General features: G+C 37.6%; 1 protein-coding gene across 8 annotated transcripts in view; it reads left to right on the top strand.

Moving 5' to 3' along the window:
- Positions 1–15,509, top strand: part of RAPGEF4 (Rap guanine nucleotide exchange factor 4) — a 290,928-nt gene that overhangs the window by 103,071 nt on the left and 172,348 nt on the right. For 2 of the 8 annotated variants that reach the window (XM_058713892.1, XM_058713881.1), the window contains exon 1: positions 10,417–10,565. The exons of the other annotated variants lie outside the window; for them this stretch is intronic. The gene's annotated coding sequence lies outside the window, so the exon portion shown is untranslated. Of the gene's footprint in view, positions 1–10,416; positions 10,566–15,509 lie in introns of those variants that run through there. 8 annotated transcript variants of the gene reach the window in all.

Below are 15,509 nucleotides of genomic sequence, written 5' to 3'. Positions count from 1 at the left end.
GTGGCCCCAAGGCATATCTCAAATAGGAAACATTCTCCTTTTTATACTAATGGATTATTTGTAGAGAAAGCGTATATGCATCTTATGAAACACTAGTAATGAAAGTAAATGAATGCCAGAGCCAGTTTTTGATGTTTGCACTCCAATTTAAAGTCTATGATAAAGGCAGGAAGTTTGCTCCTTTCTGAGCCTGGTTGAGCCTGGATCCTTCTCTTCTCTCTTTGTTCATGAAGGCACAGCCCCTTGTCCAGCATTAATAGGGCATGCACTTTTAGACCTTCTCTCTGTTGTAGCAGAAAAGATGCTATCCTGACACTCAGGAATCCTGCCGTGATGATGTAGTAACCCTGTGACCTTGGGCAAGTTACTTCCATGGACTCATTTCTTTACCTGGGAAGTGGTTGTCTGTAGATGAATTAGACATTTTAAAAGGTCATTTTAATTAAAGTCTGTGCTTCCAGTGGTAATAGATTGTCTCTGATCTATATTCCTCCCCATGGTCTCCACACATGCAGGTGTGGGAGTTGGGGAAGCTAATTCCTGGAGTCGAGGTACAGTGAGAAAGTATGAATTAGAGAAGAGCAGGCCGGCTCTCTGCCTTATCATGCTCTCAGTTCTGATGAGCCTCCTGTGACCATACGCTGAATCTTTGATCTGACCTGGGTTTGTAACTCCCATTCCCCATTAGGGGTAGAGGGAGGTGGGGGCACTGGGAAGGATCTTAGAGATGCAGATATCTGGAATATGCTCTTGATGTCTAAAATAAAACTCTACCTTTGTTTAAAAAACACAAAAGAATTCTTTTTCTCTTGTTTGACTTAGAAAATAAAAGGAAGGACTCTAAACATTGTGACTTTCAAATTTTGATTTTTTTTTGCATTAGTAAGGGATTTTATTTTACCTTTTAAATTACAAAAATATCAATAAATATTAAAAATTCAAACTATAGGGGAGCCTGGGTGGCTCAGTCTGTTGACTGTGCAACTTCAGCTCAGATCACGATCTTGCAACTCTTGAGTTCGGGCCCCATGTCTGTCGGGCTCTGTGCTGACAGCTCAGAGCCTGGAGCCTGCTTTGGATTCTGTGTCTCCCTCTCTCTCTGTCACTCCCCTACTCACGCTCTGTTTCTCTCCTTCAAAAATAAATAAACATTAAACATTTTTTTAAAAAAATTCAAACTATATGCAAATGATATTAAGCAAAAAATGAAAGTCCTTTTTTTAATTAAAAAGTATTTTTTAAATGTTTATTTTATTTTGAGAGAGAGAGAGAGCAAGTGGGAGGGGCAGGGGCGGGGGGAGGAATAGAATACTAAGCAGTCTCCATGCTATCAACAGAGCCCAATGTGGGGCTCTATCCCATAAACTGTGAGATCAGCCTGAGCTGATATAAAAAGTTGGACGCTTAAATGACTGAGTCACCCAGGCACCCCCAAAATGAAAGTCCTTTCTACTCCCATTATCTACAGCTATCTGCTATTAACACTTTCATTTAGATATTTCAGACATTTTCCTGTGCACATATCAATGCAATTATCATATATGCATATCTTTTTGCCTTAAAAATTGAATTGTACTGTAACTACAGTTATACCAACTTCTTTTTTTTTTTACTTAAATGTCTTTCATAGATATTCTGCTGTGAGAGTACTTACAGATCACAGCAAGATATGTATTCATTAAAAACAACTGGACTTGTTTATGTGACTATGTAGACATAATAAATCATACATAAAAGCAGTAACACTGTAGACAGTGTCAAACTATAACACACTTCATCTTTCTGTTTTTGGAATGTTAGTGAGAATTAGCCATTCTGGTGTTCCTTGCCCTGAACTTTTTCATAATCTGGGCCCCAGAATGAGGGTAACTTTATTCCTTGAAGTAGCTCTCTATTAGCTATTCTGATGAATAAATACTCATCGTCAGTAAGCTAATATGTAACCCTTCCTGATTTTATATTTAGGTATATGTAGTTTTAAATTTTGCTTAATGCTTACATAGTGTGTGTCAGGCACAGTTCTAAACACATTTCAAATTGAAACTCACTTGATTCTTTTAACAACTATATGAGGTAGCTACCATTATCCCATTTTCATTTCTTTGTGGTTTTTCTATCTACACAATTACGTTATCTGACAAAAGTGGGCGTCTTATTTTTTTCTTTCTAACCTTTATGCCTTTTATTTATCTTTCCTGCCTTGTACTGTTGAGGACCTCCAGCACAGGGTGAATAGAATTGGTGAGAGTGGACATCCTTTCCTTGTTACTGATCTTGGGGAAAAGCATTCAATATGTCACCACTAAATAAGATAACTACAGATTGAGGAGATCCCCCTTCTGTTTTTAGTTTGCTGAAAGTTTTGATCATGAATTGGTATTGAATTTTGTCAGACTCTTTTCTGAGTATATTAACATTCTATATGGTTTTTCTCTTTTATTCTGGTAATAGTATCAATTATAATAATTGGTTTTTAAATGTTAAAACTGTATTACATTCCTGAGATAAACCCTACTTGGTCATGATGTAAAACAGGATGATTATCTTTATATATTACTCGATTTTATTTGCTAAGAATTTTTGTGTCTATATTTGTAGACACTGAGCCATAATTTTCTTTTCTTATAGTATCTTTTTCAGATTTGGTATCAGGATTATGCTGGCCTCATACAATGAGTTGGGCAGGGTTCCATCCTGCTCAGTTTTCTCAAAAAAGTTTGTGTAAGATTAACATTCTCTCTTCCTTGAATATGAAACCATTTGTGCTGGAGTTTTCTTTATGTGAAGGATGTTGGTAGTATATTCAATTACTTTAATAAGGATTGAGCTGTTAAGACTTTTAATTTCATTTTGTGTTGCTTTTGGTAAATTCTATTTTTCGAATGTGTCCATTTTATCTAAATTTCCAAGTTCACTGACACAAAGTTGTTTATCATACTTACTATCCCTCAATATAGTCGGGTCTGTAGAGACATCTTTTTCATTCTTGATACTGGTAGTTTGTATTCCCTCATTTTAGTTTTATTTCAATCTAGCTAGGAATTTGTCAAATTTGTTGATCTTGCAATGAACCAACTTTCAGTTTTCTTGATTTTCTCTATTGCTTTTCTGTTTTTCTATTTCATTGATTTATGCTCTTTTAAAAAACAATTTTCTTTTTTCTATTTCCTTTGGATTTGTTTTTTATTCTACCTTCTCAGAAACTTGGGTCATTGCTTTTATACCTTCATCCTTTTCTTTTTATTTTTTGTGTGGTTTTTTGTTTTGTTGTTTTTTTTTTTTTTTGTGAGAGAGTGTGAGCAGGGGAGGGACAGAGGGAGAGGGAGAGGGAGAGAGAGAATCGTAAGCAGGCTTCCTGCCCAGCACAGAGCCTGACATGGAGCCAGACATGGGGCTGGATTTCATGATGGTGAGATCATGACCTGAGCTGAAATCAAGAGTTGGGTGCTTAATTGACTAAGCCACCCAGGAGCCCCTACCTTTATCCTTTTCTACTATAAGCATTTATAGCTATAAATCTCCCTCTAATTACTGAACTATGGCACACGAATTTTTTTTTTTTTTTTTTAATATATGAAATTTACTGTCAAATTGGTTTCCATACAACACCCAGTGCTCATCCCAAAAGGTGGCACACGAATTTTGATATATTGCGTGCTCATTATTATTTACTTCAAAATATCTTTGCTGCGATTTCTTTATTTTCTTCTTCAAAAAAATTTTTTTACTCTTTGTTTATTTTTGAGAGACGGAGAGACAGAGTGTGAGCAAGGGAGGGGCAGAGAGAAGGAGACACAGAATCAGAAGCAGGCTGCAGGCTCCGAGCTGTCAGCACAGAGCCGGAAATGGCACTTGAATCCACAAACCGCAAGATCGTGACCTGACCTGAAGTTGCACACTTAAACAGACTGAGCCACCCAAGCGCCCCTGACTTCTTTGAAGTTGTTATCAATTTCTAAATATTTGGGGTTTTCTGGATATCTTATTGTTACTATTTTTAGTTTAATTTAATTATAGTCAGAAAACATATTTGGTAGAATTTCATTCATTTGAAATTTATTGAGACTTGTTTATAGCACACCCAATTGTCTATCTTGGTGAATGTACCATGTACACTTGAAAAGAATGTGTATTCTGCAGTTGTTGGGTGCAGTGTTGTGTAAATGGCAATTAGGTTAGTGTAGTTGATAGTGATATTCAAGTCTTCCCTGTTCTCACTGTTTTTTGTTTTGTTTTGTTTTTGTCTTGTTGTTCTATTAATTACCAAGAAAACAGTCTTAAAATCTCCAACTACGATTTTGGATTTGTCTATTTATTCATTAATTCTGTCAATTTTTTTTCAAAATGCTTTATTTTTAGGCACATATCCACTTACTATTTTCTTCTTTCAGATGCCTTTTTATCATTATCAAGTGTCTCTTTTTTTTTTTTTTTTTTTTTTTGAGACAGAGAGAGACAGAGCATGAACGGGGGAGGGGCAGAGAGAGAGGGAGACACAGAATTGGAAGCAGGCTCCAGGCTCTGAGCCATCAGCCCAGAGCCCGACGCGGGGCTCGAACTCACCGACCGCGAGATCGTGACCTGAGCCGAAGTCAGGCGCTTAATTGACTGAGCCACCCAGGCGCCCCTCAAGTGTCTCTTTTTATGTCAAGTAATACTCTTCACCTTGAAATCTAGTTTATATGATATTAATATAGTCACTCCAGCTTTCTTATGCTTTCTCTTTTTCCATGCATTTATTTTCAGACTATCTGTTCTATGTATTTAAAGGTTACGGAGAACATACTTATGAGTTTTAATTTTTTATGCATTCTATCAATTTCCATTTTTAATTGGAGTGTCTAGTCTGTTTACATTTAATATAATTGTTTATATGGTTGGGTTTAGATTTACAGGTTCTCTATTTTTTTCCTCTTTGTCCCATCTACTTTTCTGTTCCTCTCTCTTCCTTTCCTGACTTATTTTGGATTAACTGAATATCTTTTAGAATTCTGCATTAGTTTGGTTTTTCAGAAAGCAGGTGCCAAGGTGAAGTTACAAGTGCTAGAGATTTGCAGGGGGCAATGCCATCAAAAGATAAAGAGGAGAGAGAGCAGGTATCTGACATCTGTGAAAGGAGGGAACAAGAAAGGAGGATAGGGTAGAAAGAACCTTAAACTGCACTGTGATTTTGAGAAAGTTTCTGCCAGCCTGATGGAGGATTTTGATCAAAGATTGCTGATAGATGAATATTGCACTGGGCAGAATCGGCCAAGTGCTCATATCCCTGTCATGTTCAGTTATTGGCTAACTGCAAAGAGCGTAGCTTTGATTCACTCACAGTGGATCCCTAAGGTGCTGCCATTAGATGCTGTCAGCTAACCACACTCCTCACAGCTGTCAAGTTTCTTCTAGAAGGGAGGTCCAGGTGAGGCAGGTATCTTCATGGCTGCCTCAATTTCCATTTTAATTTTTTTATTGACTTTTTAATTGTATCTCTTTGCATTAATTTTTAGTGGTTGCTCTAGAGAGTACCATATATATTTTTAGCTTTTCACATTCTGCTTAGAGGTAATATTGTACTGCTTCATGTCAAGCACTGGAACATTGCAACAGCATAGTTTCATTTACTGGCTCCTTCACCTTTTGTGCTATATTGTCATCATGCTTATGTTATAAGCCCCACAATATAGTGTTATAATAACACTATAGTTTTTATAGTTTATAGAAAATAGTTTTATGTCTTTTAAAGAATTTCAAAGGAGTGTGTGTGTTTGTGTGTGTGTGTTTTACACTTACTCACATATTTACCATTTACCATTTTCAGTGGTCTTCATTCCTTTCTCTTTCTGTAGATCCAAATAACCTTTTGTAGAATTTATTTTTATCCTGTAGAACTTTCTTCAACATTGCAAATAGTTTAAATCTGCTGGCTATTAAGTCTTTGAGGTTTTGTTTTTCTGAAAGTGTCTTCACTTAACCTTCATTGTCTAAGAATATTTTTGCCAGATATAGAATTCTAGCTTGACTGTTGCTGCTCCTGTTGGCACTACAAAGATGTCATTCTTTTATCTCTGAGCCTACATTATGTTTGATGAAAAATTAGTGTGGTTTTATCCTGTGTATGATATGCCATTTCCCCTGGTTGCTTTCAAGATTTTCTCTTTATCTTTGAATTTTAGCACTTCCAATATGTGCCCTGGCATGGGTTTATATTTTGTTTTATTTTTATTTATCCTGTTTGGAGTTGGCAGAGAGTTTTGAATTTGTAAATTTATGTCTGTTTTTACAAATTTTGATGATTATTTTTTCAGGATTCTTTTCTTGCCTATTCTCTCTTCACCCTTCCTTCTGGGATTTCAATTACACATGTGTTAGACATGCTATTATATCCCCCTGGACCCTGAGGCTTTGTTCATTCTTAAAGTTCTTTTCTCTATTTCTCAAATTGGATAATTTATATTGTTCTATCTTTAAGTTCACTGGTAACTTTTTATTATTTTTTTCTCTAATCTGTTGTTAGGTCATCCAGTAAATTTTCTTTTCAAATTTTTCTTTGGGTTTAGAATTTCCAATTGGTTCTTTTTATAATTTCTCCTTCTCTGCTGATATTTCTTTTATATCCTTTAGCATAGTTACAGTAACTGCTTTAAAAATCCTTGTCTACTAATTCCAATATCTTCATAATCTGGGAGTACGTCTCTGGGGATTATCTTTTCTTTTGATAATGGGTTTTCCTGTTTCTTTGCATATCTAGTAATTTTGGAATGTACCTTAGACATTGTGAATGACATAGAGATTCTAAATTCTGTCATATACCTTTAAAGAGAATTGATTTTCTATTTTAGCAGGCAGTTAATTTAATGGAAGTCAGATTCCAACTTGGTCTTCCCTGTGATGGACATTAGCAGAAATATGTTTAGTTCTTGTCATCTTTGCTAGGATACTTGAGGTCTGCTCCACATATGTATAGTATTGGGAGTAGTAAGAGATTTTCTCAGATTTTATGTACTGAATTTGAGGCTTCTCCTCTGTGGTTGTCTTCTCTCTGGGATTTCCTCCCACATTTCATAGCTGCTGTCATCTCTGATTTCTTAGCTACAACATGCCAGAGATCTAGCTACCACGTGGAACTGACTAGGTCTCCCAATACATAAAAAGCTATAAAACATGAGTAATTTATCAAGAGCCATTTTTTCAAGTGTTATCCTCCCCTTTCACTCCTGCCTGCTCTTGGTCACTGTCCAGTGCCTTCAGATAGCTGTGTTTTTAAAGTTTTTTTTTTTTTTTTTAAGTTTATTTATTTTGAGAGAGAGGGGTTTGGGGGGGGGGAGAGAACATGAGTGGGGAGGTGCAGAGAGAGAAGGAGAGAGAGAATACCAAGCAGACTTTGCCCTGTTAGCACAGAGCCCAGCATGGGGCTTAATCTTGCAAACTGTGAGACCATGACCTGAGCCAAAATCAAGAGTCAGCTGTTTAGCCAACTGAGCCACCCAGGCGCCCATGTTTTTTAATATTTTAATCCAGAATTCATGATTGTTATCTGTGAAAAGGTTGGTCTGATAGGAGTTATTTTTATGACCAAAAGCAGAAGTCTATTATCCCCCTTTATAGATGAATTTAAAGACACTCACACTACATTAAGCTTATGTACATTACCCAAGGTCATACAATTGGTAAGTGGCAGGGCTGTGATTTGAACACAAGTAGTTTGGCTCTAGAGTCTTAGGATTTGGTCCAAGGGTACACTTCAATGATATGAATTTTTAAGACAATGGCAGGAAGAATAGGAAATATTCTTGGACTCATGGAGCCTTCTGGTGTTAAGTCCTTATGCATTGGACCATTCTCAAGATCTCATTACTCAGTGGATACTTCTCATATCTTTGGGTGTGTACATTATTTCATGTACAAGTTTACACACAAGTTGTATTAAAGGATTATGTTGTTTTTGGTTAATTGGAAAGTAGATCTTTAGTTATGAGAAATTTCATATTTTCAGGGTTCTGTGATGTACTCCTTGGGCCGCCTTACTTAGAAACTGGTGTAGTTTATCATGTCGTTCTTTTAGTGATTAAAATAAAGAGAACTTTTGAAGGAAAGTAATATCAACAGTAATATAATGAATGTTTAAAAATTATTTATTGATGAAATTCAAAACCACAGTTATGGGATAGTTGACTTTTAAGAAGTTAAGTTTAATATAGATTTAGCTGATGTGAACCATAGACCTTGGAAGCATAACAGTAAGACCAAACCTGGGGCACCTGGGTGGCTCAGTCAGTTAAGCGTCCAACTCTTGGTTTCAGCTCAGATCATGATCTCATGGTTTCATGGGTTCAAGTTCTGCATCAGGCTCTGCAGTGACAGCACAAAGTCTCCTTGGATTCTCTCTCCCTCTCTCTGCCCCTCCCCAACTCATGCTGTCTCTGTCTCTCTCAAAATAAATGAATAAACTTAAAAAAAAAACAAAAAACTTGAGCAGTACTATTCCTTCTTGATTGTTTCCCTTTTTCTCCTCTGGACTAAGTAGTTTCAGTTAACATTCATGAAATGATTCGTTTCATCTTATCCCTGTAACCCTTGGTTTTATCTTCACTTTGCATTTTAGAGTCTGGCTGGCTTCATGTTGATTTCACCATAGTTTGTAAGCTGATTTGTAGTGAAATCTTATTCACGTATGTTACTTTCAAACTAAAGGGAAGGGCCTATGTATTTGATTTTGGAATTCTCTCGGCATCCCACACCAGTGCTCGGATACCGCAGTCAAGCTGATTGGCCAGTAAAGAGCAGGGGTTCAATACTTGATTGATTGATGGTTCTGAATTGCAGCCACTCAGTTCTGGGAAGGTGGGCTTATCTTCTGAGTTTAATAAAACTGAGTCCTTGAAGGCCGTGATAAAGATTTTGGCTTTCATCCTAAGAGTAACAGGAAGCAATGCAGAGTTTTAAGCAGTTGAGTGACAAGCCCAGATTGGAATTTTTAAAATAATTACTCTGGATGTTTGTGGAGCAGTTTAATATAACCCAGTTCTAGAGTGTAGAAATTAATGTAAATGATTAAATTTTAACCCAGAGATATAATCTAGAAGAACTAAACCCCAGATAGTCTTCAAGCAGAACCCCCAAGTGTTATTTCTCTCAACTGCAATTTTGAAGAATATTGAGAAGCAGAAAGTTTGAGACTGACTTTTTCTTTGGCAGGGGGGTGTGTGGGGGAGAGTCAAGGGCCTAGAATGTGAGTATTTTGCATTTCTGAAAAGAGACTTTATTTTTACAATGAAATATTAAAGCAATATGAATATCAAGGAATTAGGGAATTGAATATCAAAAAGCTACTAAAAATGACAAGTCTATATTTTATGCCTTTATGGAAAATATATGTCATAATTTGTTAATTTGAAAAAGCAAAATTAAAAATGTAATATAATTTTGAAAACAATCATGCTTTCTCTTAACAAAAATACACAAAAATAGAGATGAAACTTGTTATACTTTGCTATCCACCAAATCCTGTTGCTTAACAGCTGTTAAAAAGTTATGTTGCTTAAAATGAGAAAACAAACCTAATATTTCAGTAATCATTGGAAGTCTGAGTTAAAAGTGTTGAGATGCTGCTAAGAGAGCAAAATTTTCGAGAGATAAAAATGTACTCTGACATGTTTCTTCTTCCCAAACATTTGTGGAGATTGAAAAAATTCCAAATGTGTCTTGAAGAAAGGAATTGACAACTCCTGAATTAAATAGTGTTTGGCTCCTGCTTCAGACGGTATTTATTGGTAGGTTATAACAAGGTTAATAACAATTTGTTTGCTTGATTCCCCCAAAGTTTTGTAGGATTTTGTGCTGCTTGTATATAACTTGCCAAATCATAGCACTCATATTCCTCATTAAAATTAACATTAAATTATGCATATGTAAAACAAACCTGGGTGGAAAAAGAAAGAGATTTGTCAGTAAAAAAAAGTCAGCAGAAGGTGCCCTAACAGTGGGCAATGAGTGGGGTATCAAGTTACTCTGTTTTTTGTAAACAGTGTCAGTTCTGTATTCTGGGCTGAAAAACCTGGCAAATGACAGCTCTCCCTCGTATTTCCTGAGGTCATTTCGTACCATTTTAAAGGATAAATCATAAATAGACCTTTGAACTAAGACAGTCTCGCTGGACCTATCCTTTTGCGACTAACTTCCAGTCTCAATGGGATATTGAAGGGGAGGCTCGATAGAATACACAGTGGAATCCTTGTCCGGGAATGACTGCCTGGCAATTGTTTCATGGAAAACAGGGAGGGGTGGGGGACAACAACCCTGCTCTGTTCACTGGCTCTTTAATTTAGATTACCAATGATAAAGCCGGGGCTACGGCTAAAGAAAGGTAGGATGCATACGCAGAAACATTAGTGCTAATATGCTGCAGAAAGACAAGATAAATCAGCCCAGCTCTCATACATCACTGAGGGAGAAGCTGATTGCAACTTGACCATGTGCCTGAGTAGTCCCATCAGTGAGAAGAGCAGAACATGGATTAAAAAAAACTAGAATGTACCCTTAGGGCTACTGCCGTGCTGGACCTGGGAGAAGTGTCTGGTGTAAGTTTCAGCTTGTTTTATCCACGTATTTACCAGTGTGTTCCCATGCGGGGAGCTTGTTTCTCTTTCTGTGTTTTCATGGAAGCTTCAAGCATGTTTATTTACAGTCGTAGACTTCATTTTCTATGGATATAATATCAACCTAATAAAGTTCTTCATAGAGGACTGTTTAGCCCCGTGTTTATCCAGGAGAGAAATGTGAGAAAGTGATGGTTATCCTTACTGTCCATAGGAAGACTGTGGGTGAGTTTTGTTTTTTGTTTTGCTTTTTGTTTCGTGGGGAGGTGAGGGTTACAAAGGTGGATTTTAAACTAAAAATTCAGTTCTTTTGACATTCACTTAAAAAAAAAAATGCAGTGGTAACCCAGCATTTCTTTCCTCCTGTGGTCTTTTGTTTTGAAAAACTGTGTTTGAATATGTAAGCCAGACTGCTTGGAATGCATTATATTTTATGACTGGGATGTTTGTATTGTTTCATATCTGTTATTAGACAAAATAATCATAAAGGGTGTTTTCTGTGGACCTTTTTATATTCCAAAATTAAGTACAGATGGCAATTTCCAACAGTTTTAAAAATTTGTCAATTATTTAATTTAGCATCACTTAAGCATCTGCACAGGGAGAAAGCTGAGATGGTACAGAAGCTGAATAAGCATTGATTGCTCGTCTGAATTGCATCTTTAAAGTTTTCGCCTCAAATCTCTGATTTCACAGTTTATTTTTACCAAATTAGATTATCATATTTCATTATCAAGACTGCAAATGGGTGGAACTCTCTCAGATATCCTACATTTCCCGTTAGAACAGCGCGTAAAGCGCCTGCTGATTGTTACTCTGAGGGAAATTCTCATGCCGGCTCCCCGAGAAGATGGCTTAAATAATGCATGGGTAAGAGTGAAGCAAGATGGAATTTATGGCCCAGACACTGAGTTCGGGCTTTTGTTCAGACGAAAGACCACATAAGTGTGAGCGTATTAACATACTCTGAGGCTCCAGGGGAAGGGCGTAACTGAATGAAATTAGTGGCCACATGGTACTGTCCACGTTATTTCAAAACAAGCTTTAAAACAGTCCACCAAGCCTAAAGTGTGGTTTGAGGAGCTGAGGAAGGGGAAACTTGAAGTGTCAGTTGCAAACAGAATTCCCTGACTGAAAATTCCATGGGATAGACATAGGAAGTGAGTGTTCTGTAGGGGGAGGGTGGCCCTAGAGAGAATGGATGAGTGACTGATGAAAAGCAGCATGGTGGTCTTGTTAGGAAGGAATAAACCTTGACCAGACTGCAGCATTCTATATATTATGTCTTCCATCTTGTCCTAATTAGAGGAATATGTCTGCTGAATCCTAATCTCTTTAATTGTTGATAGAGCAGGCATGCGATTTGCTATAAATACACATGAGCATTCATTTCTGAAATAATGGCTGTTGCCAAATATATTAGACCAACAGGAGTGCTGGACTAGGGAAGGCTGTGCTGAATAGTTGAGTTTTGGAGGTAATGGACCAGTTGAGAATCATTGCACAGCTGGGCCAGCAGCTGCACCCAGTGCTCTGTCAAGTTTGGCCTCCAATTTCCTTGAACTTGTCCTTGTTTGCCAAAATGATGAACATAGCAAGAGCTCGTTTCAAATGAGCTTGCTGCAAGCAAAAAAGACCCTCTCCAAGGAGTCTTTGTCAAGGTATGTAGTCAACAGTAGCAGTGGCCAAATGAGGTATTGATTAGGGGATGGGAAGTTTGAATAGTCATAAAAATAAAAACTGAAGGCAAAGTGGTAGAATGAGGTAAGCTGGCAGAAGACCAGAGTACATTAAAAGGCTGTATTGGGTCATCACTGTCCTAACTAAAGGACATATGGAAAAATCCCATAATAATATCCAGCAATAATTATCTTGTAGTTAGGAAAAATAAATAGGCCTGTGGGTTGGAAGGCAGCCCAGTAATCTCAACGCCTTTTTTCCTAACATTGTATTGTTCTGATATTCCTTGGGACTGGGTCAAGAGGAAGTGTCGTAGAGAGCATTTTATATTAAGAAGCAGTGACTAAACAATGCGATTAGTGGCAAGCCAAAATAAGAGTAGCAAGGACTTTCCTTTAATTTCTTGGTCCTGGCTTGAGCAAGTATTTATTTAGCATGTACTAATTACCCAGCATGTTCTAGATACATACTCTAACCAAGTAGATTATAAACTTTTTGAGAGCAGACATGTGGATTTATACTTCTCCTGTATAAATCCCATTTCTTGAAAACCATTGTCTTGTTATGGTAATCATTGCAAGTCTGTCTACTTTCTTGACTTTGAAGAGGTTAAATATCAAATCTTTGCTATGCGAAGGCTTTATTTTCCCCTTCAAAAAAGGTGAGTCTCCTCTCTTAAGATTTGACCACTCACAAGTTAGGTGATTTGCGACAAAATACCCCCCGGGAGAGTCTGTTTCCTCTTGTCTGAAATGAAGAAAGTAACCCTCATCCTGCAGGACTGTGAGAAGGAGGCGTGCCTAGTGCACAGGCAGTGCTTTCCTCCTTCATAGAAGATAAGCAGGATAAGTCACCATACGGACTGAGTGCGTGCTGGCCATGGAGGTGGAGGTAGATGTGGGGAGGGAATGAGGAGGGTAGCGGGAAAGCTGGCTCAGAATCTGGAGCAGAACCTTTGATGAGAATATGACCTGAGGCAGGATGGTGCCAGTGGAAATGCAGAGGAAAGGATGAATCTGAAATATATTTTAAAGGGAAAATTGACAGAATGTGGCAGCTGCTTATATTAAAGTAAAGTGAAGAAAAAGATTATAAAGAAGGAACAACCATGAGGGCTGAGAGCCAAGATTATGGGTTTGTGATAATGGCAGGTTCGTGTGTGTGTGTGTGTGTGTGTGTGTGTGTGTGTGTGTGTGTGTGTGGTTTGTTCTCCAAACCCCCCAAAGCTGAAACAATACAGTTCTTCAGGGACTTATAAACCAAGAAAACATAAGAAGAGAGAAGAGGAAATTGGAGTGCCTAGTTAACTTATGTAAAAGGAAAGGGAAAAAAATCAATAATAAACCAATAATATAGGACTAACACTGACAATAGAGTGAGAATTCAAAGGAATTGCCTAAAATGGCAAATCTATGTTTGGAGTTTTTCCCAGACAAGACCCACAATCTGCAAATAATAAGGCTCTTCTGCAATCTTGGAACTTATTTAAGTTTTCCTGAGTTAAAAAAAAATGCCACTGAAAGGATACAAATAGTGTCAGGATTGGGAAGAAAAAGAGCATGAGGAATGGAAATTCTCAAAATAGCTTGGTTTTGAAGAGGAGATGGAAGCCAAAAGATAGCTGGTTGACCTTTCAGAACTTAACCATTCATTATGACTTGTCAGAAAGTTTGACAACTGTTATTCCTTAAATAATTTATTGTGATTTTTCAGGAAATTGAAGCCAAACCACCAACTGGCAAATAGGTTGTGGTCAAATGCTCATTTGCAAATCCTTTATCAGAATAGTGTTGTAAACATCCTTGGGTTACTTTGCAAAAGTCTACACAACTCATCCTACAGTAGAAATCATGTACATTTGCAATAAAAAATTAATAGCAAAAAGACTTTTATGTTAATAATTAAAACATAAGCAGTAAGAATAAGAATGGAAAATGTTTTGAATGCCAGTACTTGGAGAAGTGCAGCTTAATTACAAGATGGTATGGGATGTGGCTATTTTAAAATTGATGCCCACTTTCACTGACTTTAAGAGACTTTGATTTCTTTAATCTTGAAATGTAGGGATTTCCTTGTCCTCCTTGAACTTTACCTTTTTTAAAAAAAATTTTTTTAACGTTTATTTATTTTTGAGACAGAGAGAGACAGAGCATGAACAGGGTAGGGGCAGAGAGAGAGGAAGACACAGAATCTGAAACAGGCTCCAGGCTCTGAGCTGTCAGCACAGAGCCCGACACGGGGCTCGAACTCACGGACCATGAGATCATGACCTGAGCCGAAGTTGGACGCTTAACCGACCGAGCCACCCAGGCGCCCCTACTGAACTTTACCTTTAATAATACCTGCCATGACCAGGATTGTTTTCACACATTGAAAAAGGAAAGGGAATATGGAAAAGATTAAAAGGGGAAGAAGGAAGGAGGGATACCAAAGGTAACTGGAACAAAAGTTAAAAGAAAGAGGAGAAAGAGCAGGTTTGAAGAATGAGTGAGAAAGATATTGCATGAAGGGAAGTTGACAGAGTTCTGGCATTGACAAAAGGAGTATGTTGCTCTTAAGGAGTAAGAAATAAGGGAGACCACTGGGCCTAATAGCTTGCCGGATCAGCCACTAGGGGGTGCTTAAGACTCAGACAAGTTGTTTCTTGAGTTGTGATGCCACTCATGTGATGGGTAGACCTGGGGATGGGAACTTTTGGTCCTCTTAAGTTTCCCCTGTTAGCCCCCTCTTGTCATCTCTGCCTTCCCTATTCAGTGTGGATACCGTGGCCTATCATTTCAACCACCCTCTTACCAATATTTTCAGTTCTCTCGTTCATCCATTTAATAAAGATGTGTTGAATAATTCCTGTTTGTCAGGCATTGTAGTATTAGATACTTAGAAATGAATAAAACAGATATATGCCAGCCCTTGGCACCTACCAGGCCAAATAAATACCAACCTTTAATCAAAGCAGTTGTGTTCTTTCTCCAGCCTCCAACCAGATGGCTAAGCACTGCTTGAGGAAATCATGTTACTGTCCAGATTGACGCTGTGATCACTTTATGACCTCCAATCTCAATTGGACCTCTCACTATAGCCCAGCAGTCCTTATATAGTTTTCTAATATATTCCTGACATTCTCTTCCCAACACCTATTTGAAGACTTTTCAACTTTTCTCCAATCTTTGACCAAATCACATCAGTAGATAGCCTTACCTCTTGGCATTCAGGATTTCAACTTCTTGCCACCAGACCTATTACCTG

The sequence above is a fragment of the Neofelis nebulosa genome, chromosome 2 (assembly GCF_028018385.1).
Source record: "Neofelis nebulosa isolate mNeoNeb1 chromosome 2, mNeoNeb1.pri, whole genome shotgun sequence".
Taxonomy (NCBI): domain Eukaryota; kingdom Metazoa; phylum Chordata; class Mammalia; order Carnivora; family Felidae; genus Neofelis; species Neofelis nebulosa.
The sequence above is the reverse complement of the archived record's forward strand: the minus strand, read 5'-3'. Positions and strand labels throughout refer to the sequence as shown.